Here is a 14,396-nt window from a genome sequence, read left to right as displayed (position 1 = left end):
ACTTCACAAGTTAGATTAGATTAGCAAAATTAAACTGCTCTTAACTCATCCTATAGAATAGCATGCATGTATCATTCGTCAGCTCATCATCTGTGTTACCTGAGTTTGCTTTACTAATTGAGGCACCATCTTGTGATTACATGAAAACACAGAAATCCAACAGGACAAACCAAAATGCTTCAAGATAGGACCTTATTAAGTGTATCTGCAAAAGCAAAAGAAAAAACTAAGTTTGTGAGGAAAAAAAACCCAAAATATTTGTTGTTCTTTACATGCTTAATTTATGTTATTATTTAGCTTAGATATAATTTGTTAGAGATAGTGGAATTTGAATTTCTTAGTTTGTTCTTTGCCAGAAGTGTTTTTATTTAACCACAGGAGGGGACTTAAATAAGTAAAGCAAACACAGGTAACACAGAGAATGGCCTGATGACTGAATCATTTCATTAGGATGCCTTGTGATGTATGAAAATGTGCAAAAAGTGTTTTCCAACCCAGACAGTAAGGCCTTGATGAAAGTATGAATTGAAACAACATTGGCTTTGATTCAGCATACATTAATAAGTTTTTAAAATCAAACAGTTAAGACTCAAAATCATAAATAGTCAAGATGCTTCTTCATAATTTAACTTATGACATTTGTGCCATTTTAATGCAATTTACTCTGGGTATTTAAACTTCTAAAAATATATGTGGACTGTTAAGATGAGCTAAACAAAAAGTCCTTTTTAAACACCCCTTAAACCACAGAGCAAATAAATAAGTCACAGCTTGTTTTTGTGTTTTAAATTAAATCTAGACTGTCACACTATATTTCACACACTGTTTGGCGAAAACTAAGAACAATGAACAGTAGGCCTAACTGGTAACATCAAATAATGATCAAAAAACAAAAATAACAGTAAAACTATAATTATTATCAAACAATGGAAAATAAAAAAAAATATATATATTTTAAATATCATAACGATATATTTAAATTATCTGCATACTATTTACATTGGCCATTCTATGAACAGTGACTCAAAATTGACACAAGTGCTGCAATAGGCAGGTTACTGGGGTAGAACTCCATCCTTTGATCTAATATCTCTCTCTCTCTCTCTCTCTCTCTCTCTCTCTCTCTCTCTCTCTCTCTCTCTCTCTCTCTCTCTCTCTCTCTCTCTCTCTCTCTCTCTCTCTCTCTCTCTCTCTCTCTCTCTCTCTCTCTCTCTCTGTGTGTGAGAGAGAGTGTAGTACTGTATATGCTCTATTCATTATGAACAGTAGCGTATTTTGTTTTGTCATTTTTGTGGAATGTTTTTATTTGATAAAAAAAAAAGTGTGCCTGCATGCCACGGTTTGATATATTGTAATGCAAGTTACAACATAAGTCTAGGTTGGTTAAGTGTCCAAATATTTTTGGAGGACACATTATTGTTTTCATATGTTTTCCGGTTTGGTCACGTGACGCTCGACTGTAACTTCAAGAAAATGGACTACTCGTTCTGTCCAGTAGGTGGAAACAATATACTGTGCAGTGCAAAAGTTTCTGCACTTTTAATATGAGACGTGCATATATCAATTCTCAGAAATGGCCTGTAGCCTAGCCCTAGCCTGATACACATGCCATCTCAATCACTTGATCAGATAATTGCAGATAATAGGCCAACCCTAAATTAAATATAAATGTGTGTATTACCTGACTTGTGTCTTTGGTGCATTTTTAAGCTGATTATTACACATAAGAAATATTGAGTGTTTGTGAACACTTCATGCGTAAATATTCATTATGCTTTCCATTTGTTTATAATAGTATTTTGGTCTTGGCAACCGTGTAGGTTGTTTATCAAGGATTATGGCGGATACAGCGTAGGCTATAGGCTATGTTTGCATGAGAGCAGATAGACATTATTGCTGTCTGCGATAAAAGGGAAGGGCCTCGCGCAGGGAACGTCGCCAAATGTATAGATGGCACCATATAGCGTACGTATATGTGTATATCATGTATACATGTACACCTCACACAGATGAAGACGGACGGGGGTTTAAAGGGTCTGCTTTTCTAAGTGGGTTTCGGACATCAACACAAATATATCACCAGGCCCAAACACAAATCTTTGGCGCAAAGGTCATTTAGTGTTGAGTCATTTGTAGATGTTTCCTATAGAATGGGGGAAGGCAGCCCCATTGATTCAGAGGTTTGGAATTTGCATCTGATTGCTGTTTGTCAACCAATGGTTTGCCTCTCCGACCGCGGGGCACCGCCTCAGATTAGACGCACATATGATGTTACTGCCAAATTAACCTCTATATCGAAATCAAACGAGGAAGAGAGAGGTGATTTAGTAAGAGCACAGTCCATATTATTTCTATACGCTCGCGTGTGTTCGTGACTGTGAATAAATATTGATTAAGAGAGCGTCGCGAGCGTGTTGTTTTTACGGGCAAATCAGGAATGTTCCTTCCGCTTCCCAAGAAAAAAAATAAACGGAAGTTAAACTGGTAAGTGAAGTGTCTTTTTTCCTCTCATCACACATCCACATTTTCCTGTTTGTGTTGGCTAACGTTATATGAGGAATATAGTACCTATCTGGCATATATTCACACTTCAGAACGTTTAATGCGTTTTATTTTCTGTCTTTTTTTGTTTAAAGCTCATCTAATGATGTGTTTGTTTGGTATTAATGAGAGTAGAGTTGGTTATAGCCGAGTGTATGTTAGCTACTGCCATCAGAATAAACACACGAAACAAACACATAGGCTAACTGCCACCAGACAAGACACGAGATTTATATGAGTGTAAATCCTCGTATTTCTATTTATTTACTATTTCTTACTATAACTTCTTGGATGCCGTTTTGATGAGGAAAGTACTGGTGTAATGATTTTTTTTTTTTTTTTGTAAAATCTGAGTCGATTATTTGTGATCTTGTGGAAGTAGTAAGTTATATTGATTTTCTTTTTAATTAAAATGTGCCTTTTAAAGGCTAAACAAATAGTCTTATAAACAGAATTGGTTCATATGCTCTGAACAATATTTTACAAGACAAACAATAATTGTCTATTGTTAATTTTTTAGTGCTAATAATCTATTATTCTTTATTTTGTATTTCTGCTTTAATGTTGACACAATAATAAAATCATTAGACTAGTAATATGAGTTGCCTAATAACCTAATCCCCTTCTATTCCATTCTAAAGTTGTTTCACATTCTAATTGTGTTTTTTTTAAGGTTATGTCTAAATTTTAAATATACAATTTTGCACTTTGCTCACTTCAGAATTGTCTTTAAGCTTGAATAATTATGCGATTTACAATAAATGACAAAAGGAAATGCTAGAGCACACTGTAGTAAAATAGTTGGCCGCTGTTTTTAGAAACCCATCAACGTTTATCAATAGAACTGATAATTCATATCAGAAAAAAAAAACTTGTCTGTATTATATGTAATGAATATTGAACCAGTTGTTTATCTCTTACTTATGAAATATAATGGATATTGGATAATATATAACCTGCTTAGGCTATATGTTAATTCTTTATATTATGGGTGAGATATGACTTGTATCTGAATTGAGCATTATCTCAGTATGCACTAATTGATTGTGGTCTCTCATTGGGTTTTTGTTTGGTTTGTTTATTGCATAAATACCTCTCAAAGCTCTAGATCCCTAAAGATCTATTACTCCCAAGAGTAAACCTTTAAATAGTCTTATTTCTGTCCATTTCTAATAATTTCTTTAATATTTCTTCAGCCTTCAAGTTGGTTGCTGTTCCACATAAACAGAAAAGTCCATTTGCCTGTGTAGACTATATATACATATTTAATCCGTTATCCACTTATACTAATCTTGATATACAGTGGGTCCAAAACATATTTAGTCAGCCACTGATTGTGCAAGTTCTCCCACTTAGAATGAGAGGTCTGTAATTTTCATTTTAGATACACTTTAACCATGAGAGACAAAATGAAAAAAATAAAAATAAAACCCAGGAAATCACATTGTAGGATTTTTAAAGAATTTATTTGTAAATTATGGTGGAAAATAAGTATTTGGTCAATAACAAAAGTTGACAGAGGTCAAATGTTTCCTGTAAGTCTTCACCAGGTTTGCACACACTGTACCTGGAATTTTGGCCCATTCCTCCATGCAGATCTCCTCTAGAGCAGTGATGTTTCGGGACTGGTGCTGGGCAACATGAACTCCACAAATTTTCTATGGGGTTGATGTCTAGAGACTTGCTAGGCCACTCCAGGACCTTAAAATGCTTTTTACTGAGCCAGTCCTTCGTTGCCCGGGCAGTGTGTTTGGGATCATTATCATGCTAGAAGATCCAGCCACGTTTCAACTTCGTTCATCACTAATGGAAGGAGTTTTTGGCTTAAAATCTCACGATACATGACCCCATTCATTCTTCCCTCAACACGGATCAGTTTTCCTGTCCCCTTTGCAGAAAAACTTCCCCAAAGCATGATGTTTCCTCCCCCATGCTTCACAGTAGTTATGGTGTTCTTGGGACGCAACTCTTCATTCATCTTCCTTCAAACACGACGAGTTGAGTTTTTACCAAAAAGTTCTATTTTGACTACATGATATTCTCCCAATCCTCTTCTGGATCAGCCATATGCTCTCTGGCAAACTTAAGATGTGCCTGGACCTGTACTGGCTTAACCAGGTGGACACGTCTGGCACTGCAGGATTTGAGTCCCTCTCGGTGTAGTGTGTTACTTATGTTAGCCTTTGTTACTTTGGTCCCAGCTCTCTGCAGGTCATTCATCAGGTCCCTCCGTGTAGTTCTGGGATTTTTGCTCACCGTTCTCATGATCATTTTGACCCCACGGGATGAGATCTTGCGTGGAGTCCCAGAAAGAGGGAGATTATCAGTGGTCTTGTATGTCTTCCATTTTCTTCACAGTTGATTTTTCCACACCAAGCTGCTTGCCTGTTGTAGATTCACTCTTCCCAGCCTGGTGCAGGTCTCCAAATTTCTTCCTGGTGTACTTCGACAGCTCTTTGGTCATGGCTGAGTTTGGAGTGTGACTGTTTGAGGCTGTGGACAGGTGTCTTTTATACAGATAACGGGTTCAAACAGGTGCCAATAATACAAGTAACGAGTGGTGGACAGGAGAGCTTCTTAAAGAAGTAGTTACAGGTCTGCGAGAGCCAGAAATCTTGCTGGTTTGACCGGTGACCAAATACTTATTTTCCACCATAATTTACAAATAAATTCTTTAAAAATCCTACAATGCGATTTCCTGGATTTTTTTTCTCATTTTGTCTCTCATAGTTGAAGTGTACAATTACAGACCTCTCTCATTATTCTAAGTAGAAGAACACAATCAGTGGCTGACTAAATACTGTTTGGCCCCACTGTAGTTGATTTAGAGGGAATATGTATTTTATCGAAGTCAATAGTGATTTGTAAAAAATTAACTCCTCAATGCACAATGTTTACATTTATATCAATTTCTATTATTAATCTGGACAAGACAGTTGACTCCATAGAATTTGATTCTGGACTGATAAATGAGAAGTGTGTGTTGGTTTTTTGCTAATATTTGGGCACTCAAAAGTGCAACAGAAGTGAAAGTGCATGTTACAATTATCTTTATGTTGTTTGTGGCATTGCATTACAATCTTTGGACAAATTGGAAAACTTTTCAATTTGGAAAGAGGGTGTTTTTATCTCACTGTTATACATGTTAACATATTACATTGTTATAGACCATTTCACAAGATGTAAACAACACTGGTCCAGAAGCACTTCCTGTTTCAGTTTGTAACTGTTTTCTTTATTTCACATGTAAAGAAAACATCTTAAAGATGTTTGTTTAACTTTTTGATTCAGTTTTAAATGTTCTGTTGGTTGTATTTTATCCCAGCTTTTATGTAGTGTTAAAAAACTGAAACAGGAAGTGCTTCTGGACCAGTGTTGTTTACATCTTGTGAAATGGTCTATACATGTTATAAATATATATATATGGAATAACTAATACCGTTACTGTTTGCTGGTGGGTGATTTTAGGCACAATGTCATGTATTGGTTTGAAAGAGATGATTAGTTCATTAGAACGTGTTCAGTGATATACTATATGTGGCTACAGAGATTGTATTGTCTAAAACTCGTTCACAGGAAGTGCACAATGAAGATGAAAGTCTAGTGAATTTCTATTAATGTGGGTCAGTTTTCGCTCTGCTAGCCACCCAGACGGCGTGATTCTACATTAGCAAATGTAACCCATCATGTGGCTACATTAGAGGCCGTTGTAGCGTAAAGAGTCTATTTGTCTGCATATTTGCATGACACACATAGGGGTATTTTATAAAGATGACAGTACAACAAACAGAAGGGACGGCACCAGGAGAGGAACTCGTTAGTCGTTTGGGGCCGTTTCGCACGACATGTTGGAAATTTCATGATACAATTCAAAATTTCGTTCTAATTCTTTATCACACCTTTCTTCAGCGTTTATATGCAAGCACAACAAATACGAAATCTTATCAGTCACTATTGTGTGCACTACATATCCTATGTATCCTATGTGGGTGTTGGTTACCTGCATATGTGATGTTTTGTAAGTCCTGTTTAGTAAGTTCTTTGGTTGTTTCTATGTGAAATAATTGGGTGTGGGGTTTGAACTGATAAGATGAGGTATGTAGGAATGAGGCCCTGCATCCTGTCACACTTGTGATCATAATGAAGCAACCATATCAGCCATCATCTTATATGCAGGTTTCTAGGTTGGCAAACTCTGAGCTGGCCAAACTGGTTTCAGCTTGGCGTGTTACTAGGTAGTGTTGAGAGGGATCACATATCTAGTGTTGCAGCTCAAGGAAGGAACTGCTCTGTTTTTAGATTAATCCATATGCATGTCTCTGTGTGCCATTTTAGCACAGGGCTGTTGGGCAAAACTTTACACAAGTGAAACAGAAAGCAACCTTGAAACAAAAATGCTATACAAACAAACAGTGAGATAAGAAAACAAGTTGGCGTTATATGCGTCACATCATGCTACACATCCCCCTTTTTGGAACTATGTGTGCTGCATTCATAGACGCACGCACTGCCTTAAAACTATTAGATGTGCCTATAAAAAGACAGAGTTCACTGCTTTTGAATACCATTCTGAGAGTTGGGAGGAGATTGTGTGGACTCCATTGAGTGGCTTGGCTCGGGTTCAAACTGTGCTTTTGCCAGAAGCCACATATTAAAACGTTTCTGTGGTGCACTGCTGTTCACCTCAAGCACCTGCCAAAAAAGTGATGATTTCACTGTTTGGGAGTCTGCCATAAGGGAATCCCAGCCAGCTGATCTTCGCTTTTCTTTCTGCAGAGAAACTCGGGAGTAATGTTTGGAGAGATGTTTCTGTATCTGTAACAGAAACTGCATTCTTTCGAACCTGTGGTCTGCAGCGTTTTTGGCCATTGCCAGATTTGGTTAACAAACGATTCTTCTGTATTAAGGCTGGCAGTTTGCCATCATAGTTGCACGCAAACAAAATCAACAGACTTGATTTGCTGAATTACAGCTGCATTAATCATTCTGACTCTTTTGTCATTGACTGAAAAGACTAGATTTTAGTCTTTTTTTAGGTTATAATACAAAGCAAAACACGTACGCTCTACTCACAACATAGTCTTTATGAAACTACCAACTGACTCGTTCTGCCAGTTTATTTCCATCAGGTCTTTGCTGGCAGAAACTTTACAGGCTAATACTGATGGAAAATTGGCCGTTCTAAGCTACCCCCACTTCCTCCTGAATACTAAATCATCAACATCCAAACGTATGTTTGTACGGTGATTTCAGTCACAGCTAGCAAAAGAATGATGAAAATGAAAAATGAGATGCACTTTAATGATGCATTAATGAAATATATACAGTATATGAAGAGTTCAGATGCAAAAGCCTCTAAATGCCATTTGAAATTTTCTTCTTTAATGATGATTTTTAACAAGCTTGTATATTTAAGTTCAGTGATTACACTTAAATGGCAATGATAATTACCTATTAATTGTTATTTAAGTGAAATTACTGAACTTAAATATACAAGTTTGATAAAAATCATCATTAAAGAAGAAAATTTCAAATGTCATTTAGAGGCTTTTGCATCTGAACTCTTCATATATATATATATATTATATATATATATATGATAATGTAAAAAAATAATTATCTAAATAGCATATATAACTTTATATATTATATAATATAAAAATGTAATTGTTTTAAACATCTCTTCTGATTAAATATTATATATTAGGGCTGCACGATTTGGGGAAAATGTCATATTGCGATTATTAATGTCAGTTATGCGATTTCGATATAATAAACAAATGGTTTCATGAGTTAACTTGCTTAGTTCTCAAGGAAAATGCACACACAGATTAGTGATAATGCTGATATGTGTATTTCTCAACTCTATGTTTTTTTTTTTTAGTTTTTTTTTACAAAATTAAATAATGACAACTTGGGCTGGGCGATATATCGCACGATATTGTTATGCGCATCTAATCAGTAAAGCCGGTTCCTTGATTAATCACCTTCACATGCTTTTCAAATGATATGAGTGTTAAATTAAACTGTTATTTAGATAATTAAGTGATTAATTTAGTGATGATTGAGCATTACTGAAGACACCTGATGATCACAAGCAGAATCGCTGAAGGACAAAATCACAAATTGTAAGCCACCGTTATGGAGATCAGTGTCTGCTTTAGTTGGGCTTTTGACTCTTATATTTTCACTTTAAATTTTGTTTGCCTGTTGATATTGACTTATAACAGTCAAATGAACAAAGGCAACTGTGATCTGATAGTGTTGGTTATGATATGAAATTCATGCTGTGATCTGAAAAATGAAACTTATTCAGATGATTTGGTTAACTTTTTAGCAACAGTTTTGTGGTTTTACCGCATATCTGTATTTTACTTATAACCTCAAATATTTAATAAAAAATATTCTGATCAAATCACTGTCATCTTTATTCAGAAACACAGACATCAATAATCAGCCTGTCTATCTCAACTGTGGTGACATTTATAATCATTGTTGCCACCAATCACAACTCATTAATGTCTCCCATCATGCATTGTGGTATGAATAAATTATGATCTGAATTGTCTATGTAATTTACTTTTCCTACTTGAATATTCTATTCGTCACCGTTGTTGAGAAGCATTGACTGAATCTTGAGGTCTGTGTGTTCCTTTTTTTTAAAAAAAAAAAAACAACTTTTGAGAAATCCATTATATTATATTTAACATTCTGGATGTTTATGCAGAATCTCAGTTATGCATTAACCAACAGAATAAATTACAGACATAAATTTTAAATGATGAAAGTCATTTTATAACCAATGTCATTTTATAATTGTTTATCTTTGTTCATCTGACTGATATAACTCAGATGCAACAGCAAATATAAATATAAAGTTTACAATTAAAAGGGTCAAGAGCCCAACTAAAGCAAACACTCATCTCCATAACGGTGGCTTAAAATTTTAGATTTTTTTTTCCTTGTGATTCTGCTTTAGGTGTCTTCAATAATGCTCAATCATCACTCATTTAATCACTTAATTATCTCATTAACTTTAACACTCTTGAGTGTTGACTTATATACACTCCCAGGTGTGTTCATTTAACACGGGAGATTTTGTCGTGACGAAGAGCTGTAGTTAACTGACCAGCTGAGCCATATCGCATTAAATATCGCTATGGATAATTAATGAGAGAAAATGGGTTGTCATGTCCACACATGCATTTATTTATTTTATAAAATCGCAGCATTTTGCGTCATATAATCGCATAGTTCTGTAAGTCTATTTTCTTAATATTCTCTTTTTTATACTTTTTCTATTCGTTTCTGTACCCAACCCTATCCATAATGCATCCGTCTGCGTATTCAGTACCTTTGTCCATATTTTCAAAAAGTTTCTGCCGGTGAAATCAAACACACTGGCACTGATCTGTGATTGGTCTGTTAGCCTATAAAGGTCCAACCCCTTATGGGTGGGTTTGAAAGGGTGGAAACTAGTGCTTGTAGTCTTTTACAGAAATCCACCCCTATTACACTTCCTCCTACAATGACGTAAAATGACATTTTTTGCGTCATTGTAGGAGGAAGTGAAAAAGGTAAATGACGGATTTCTCTCGTCTCAGGGGAAAATGAGAGAGTGTTGCATGACCATTCAATAGTATGACTGGATTTCTAACAATGGAAATCCTAATGCAAATGGGAATGCAAACTATTTAAAAAAAAAAAAAATTACACCAGTGCAGACATTTTTCTTTCTTTTGTTCAAGGTCAGTCAAGGTCAAAGTTTATTTCTATAGCACCTTTTAACAACACGAATGTTGACCAAAGTGCTTCACAGATACATCAAAAGTACACCTACAGTTAAGTAGAGCATATAAAAAAATTATAAAATACAAACATATATAAAATGTATACCATATAAAGCATATAAAATACAAACCACTAGACCTAAAAGATAAATAAAAAGAATCTTTATTGTGATTTATATATTTGCATACTTCAATCAGGTGTTTCTCAGTAACAACAAATTAAAATACAGGGGATATATATTTGGGTTTCTTCAAAGGTAGCATGTTCTTTACAGTAACTGTGTGATGACATAATCACCCAAAATAAAACAATTTGGGTACTCCCGCAAACTAGAAATATGAATAAAACATAAAAACTAATAAATTTGTATTCATCTGTTGCAGAAAAGCAACAAGAACAACTAAAACAAAATAGAAACGATTTACAGGCCAGAGTTTCTATTTTGTTTTGTGATTTCTAGGAACACAATGGGCAATCAGAAGCATTTACGATAGACTTCCCTCACCACTCAAAATAGACTTTTTGTTCAGTGATGATGAATTCTGTATGATGGCAAATCCTCGAATTATAACAAACAAAGTGTTTTATATAATGAAAGATTCATTGAAATTAATTAGTGTGTGTGAGATCGTGATGAACTGATTTTTAGGAATTATTATGGGAGCACACTTTGCGCGCAGTCGATTGCCAAACCAAGTTAGCCTGCTTGTTTTTATGTTATAAGTGTGGTTTGTGTGTTAATGCTTTAATAACAAATAATTTATCAGGAGCACTGTAAAAAAAATATTGTTGGTTTAACTTAAAAAAATGAAGTAACCTGGTTGCCTTAAAACTTTAAGTTCATTGAAATGAAAAAATTGAGTTAATACAATGAAGGAGATTGATTTAATCATCAGAAACTCGAAATATTATGTTATCTGAACTACATAAATTATTTAAGTTGAATTGACAAAAGAAAAAATGTTGTGATTACAAATCATGAAAATATTTTTTTACAATGTATGCAGTACCGGTACAGTTCGGTATGGTACGCAATTATTTAAGTTTCCACTGTCAAAAGTTGTGAATGGGACCAAAAAGCCGAACCGTACCGTACCACTTTTTGGGTACCCTTCCGTTGGGGTACCTATAGCACAATGAAAGGGTACTAAAAGTTGGAGCTACTCACTGCAGAATGTTGATTGGTTGACAGAGTATCGTCACTTGCGTGTGCTACAAGGGCATTAGAAGTGGCATTTTTTTTATATACAATTGAATTGTAGTTTTTTTTTAAAGCTCTAATCTGTGGTTTATTTATAGATTCATTAAATTTGACTGAGATCCATTCCAAGCAATCACCGGGTGCTCAGCACTCGTGTCCCCCGCCTGGAACAGCCTTTCCTCAGCTAGTCATTTTGATGTTTGCCGCTGACTCTGACGTCTCTGTAGTGGTTAAACATGAGATATAATTCGTCTTGTATAGACCTAACAGGCGATCTTTGGTCTCGTGAATCTAGCCTATAATTCGTTCCCTGGCCAATAGTTTTGGCAGAAGGCTAACTGAAGTTTCATATATTTCAGCGCTGAATTTGTATATTTGATTGAATTGTTTGCTTTATGTTATTAAAGCTTTACTGTATAGCTTTTTGTACCTTTTACTTATACTTTTATAATGGCTATTAGTTTTGTCAAGATCATCTGTAATGTTGTTTACATTTGTACCAATGCAATAGATTACATATTGCCTGGAATATGTTTAATATTTTTACATTTAAATGAAAAGAGGCAGGGTTGTGTTTTATATTTAGTTTTGTTATAAATATCTATATACTTACACACATGCAGTGAATATAATCAGTAGGCTATGCATTGCCTGAACCACATTTGTGTGCTTATAATGTTTAAAATGTGTTTAAATGTAATCGAAAAGAAGCAGAGTGGTGTTTTATAACATATTTTGTTTTATTGTTGCCTAAAATGTACATATAGAGATAACCGGCGTAGCAGAGCGAGCTGAGTGGCGCATTCAAGAACGCGCTGTTCCTTAGCAGAATCACTGGACTCGCGGAATTTCGGAAGTCGGAATTTGCTCAGGCTACTTGGTATTGAGAAAAGCCTAATGCCAGCGGTTGTTTATTGTGACAAAATATGCCGAGAAGCAAGAACAAGATCTGCTGTATGTCATCCATTGTTGTTTACCATTTCGCTTTCTTTACGTCAGTTTTCAAAAATTTAAACATTTTAACAAATGGACTAACATTAGATGCCTTGTCAAATAAATATATCTTCAACTTATGTGGTGGAGATGGGAGAAGGATCGAGTGAGCTAACATTATCTGTGAGCAACTAAACTAACATAGTTAGCCCCTGACGTGTTGTTGATAAAATAGACGAAAAGTAAAATCATTTGACAAAGGGAATTTACATATGTATCTACAGTATTATTTTGTACATTTATATGACAACATGGGCAAGAAATATTAACCTCAGTGTAAATACTTTGTCATACTTAGTCATGTATGCTTGTTACTTGGAGTTTGCTAGTTGTTTCTGTACTAGGATCTTGCGCTGGATCTAGATAACAGAGTGTAAATTATTGTTAATAAAATCCCTATTTCCCGCTTGCGGGAATATAGTTGGAATTGCCCCCACCTTCAGTATGAGAAGCTGAGAGAATCCTGCTTGATATTGTCCCAGGTTACAAAATAAGTCTGTGGCGAAATGGGCAGAGCAAACTAACAACTTCGAATTAAATTTTTGTCTGAGGTCAACTTATGACGTTCGCTTGGTTTTTACATTCAGAAACATTTAAATGAATAAGTAATAGGCTATTTTCTACTCTAGTTTTGTGCCTATCTCAAAAACGCTCGGTTTTTATGAGCATCTCGCACTGAAGACTTGGAAGTAAATGCCCATTGCTGTGAGTGGATAACAGATTTGCATATTATGAGTTTCAACTCACCCGTCGATGCACTTGGGGGAAATTGTTTTGTAAACGTCCAATGATTCGCCCGCATACATACATGTTCGACCCAGAGTGTGTGTGTTGCACCATTCCTGTCGTATCCATTATAGTCAGCACAATACCGCTCTGCAAATCCAGTCTTGTTTACAAAACAATCCTCAGTGAAATAAACCGAACAGACGGACAATGTTTTACCCTCATCAGCTGGAGTGGAACGTCATTAAAAATAAAGTTTAACCATGCAGTCCTATTGGATTCCAGAAGAAGCTTATGCAGCGGCTGTCTTCCACAACCAGGCACTGCACAATAATCTGTATTGCTCGGTATCTCGATCCGGATTGCCATCACGAGGTAGGCCTATGTTATTTAGCTATGCGTGTAATGCGCGAATCGGTGGGCGGGGCTAAACCAGCCGTGTTGAAGTATGTGTTGATCTTCTTCTGCGGGGGTGGGGTTTTATCCTCTTTGACGTCATAGTTCCCCACTTTGAAAAACGAGTCGTTTGCTGAGCCTGGTGCCAATAAAAGCTTTTATTGGACTAACAAAGACGTTTTCAGTTCTGAAACTATTAGAATTAGTTGTTTATTTGAAACGATTCGAATTTAATTAAATATTCCGGGATGTGTTTGATAAGTAGTGAACCTACTGTATTGCTTATGGCTTGCCAACCCTAGTATACAAACAATATATTATATTTTTTAAATACCAGAATTTCCCCTGCTTAGCTGCATGGAAAACGTGTGCCTTGCTTGAGGTAATGCTCTCAGGAACACCAAATGTACCCTTGTGTTTTCTACATCAGCAGAGTGCATTTGCTATGTGTTTTCCAATCTAGACTTCATCAAGCTGTGTTGAGTAAAACACGTTTTCAGGTCTTTGTATTTACTATTATGTGAAATAGACAAATTGGGTTTCTTGCATCATATTGGTGCCTTTGAGGATGTAAATTTAAGGTATGTTATGTTACATCCTGTTCTTGAAGAGAAAAAGGTGTTGAAGACGTTGTTTTTAGACAATTTGCACGTTCACTATCAAACATGATGACAATTTATTGCTTTTGGATCCCATTATTTTAGCCCATTGCGTTTATATTTGCTTATGTTTTTTTTTTTAACCAAAT

At 35.5% G+C, this 14,396-nt stretch overlaps 1 protein-coding gene across 1 annotated transcript in view; it reads left to right on the top strand.

Moving 5' to 3' along the window:
• The first annotated feature begins 2,228 nt into the window (after window positions 1-2,228).
• arid3a (AT-rich interaction domain 3A) overlaps window positions 2,229-14,396 on the top strand; it is a 43,003-nt gene continuing 30,835 nt past the window's right edge. The window contains exon 1 of the mRNA XM_039667413.2: window positions 2,229-2,484. The gene's annotated coding sequence lies outside the window, so the exon portion shown is untranslated. The remainder of the gene's footprint in view (window positions 2,485-14,396) is intronic.

The sequence above is a fragment of the Pimephales promelas genome, chromosome 21 (genome assembly GCF_988280905.1).
Source record: "Pimephales promelas chromosome 21, fPimPro1.hap1.1, whole genome shotgun sequence".
Taxonomy (NCBI): Eukaryota; Metazoa; Chordata; class Actinopteri; order Cypriniformes; family Leuciscidae; genus Pimephales; species Pimephales promelas.
This window is presented reverse-complemented; position numbering and strand designations above follow the sequence as displayed.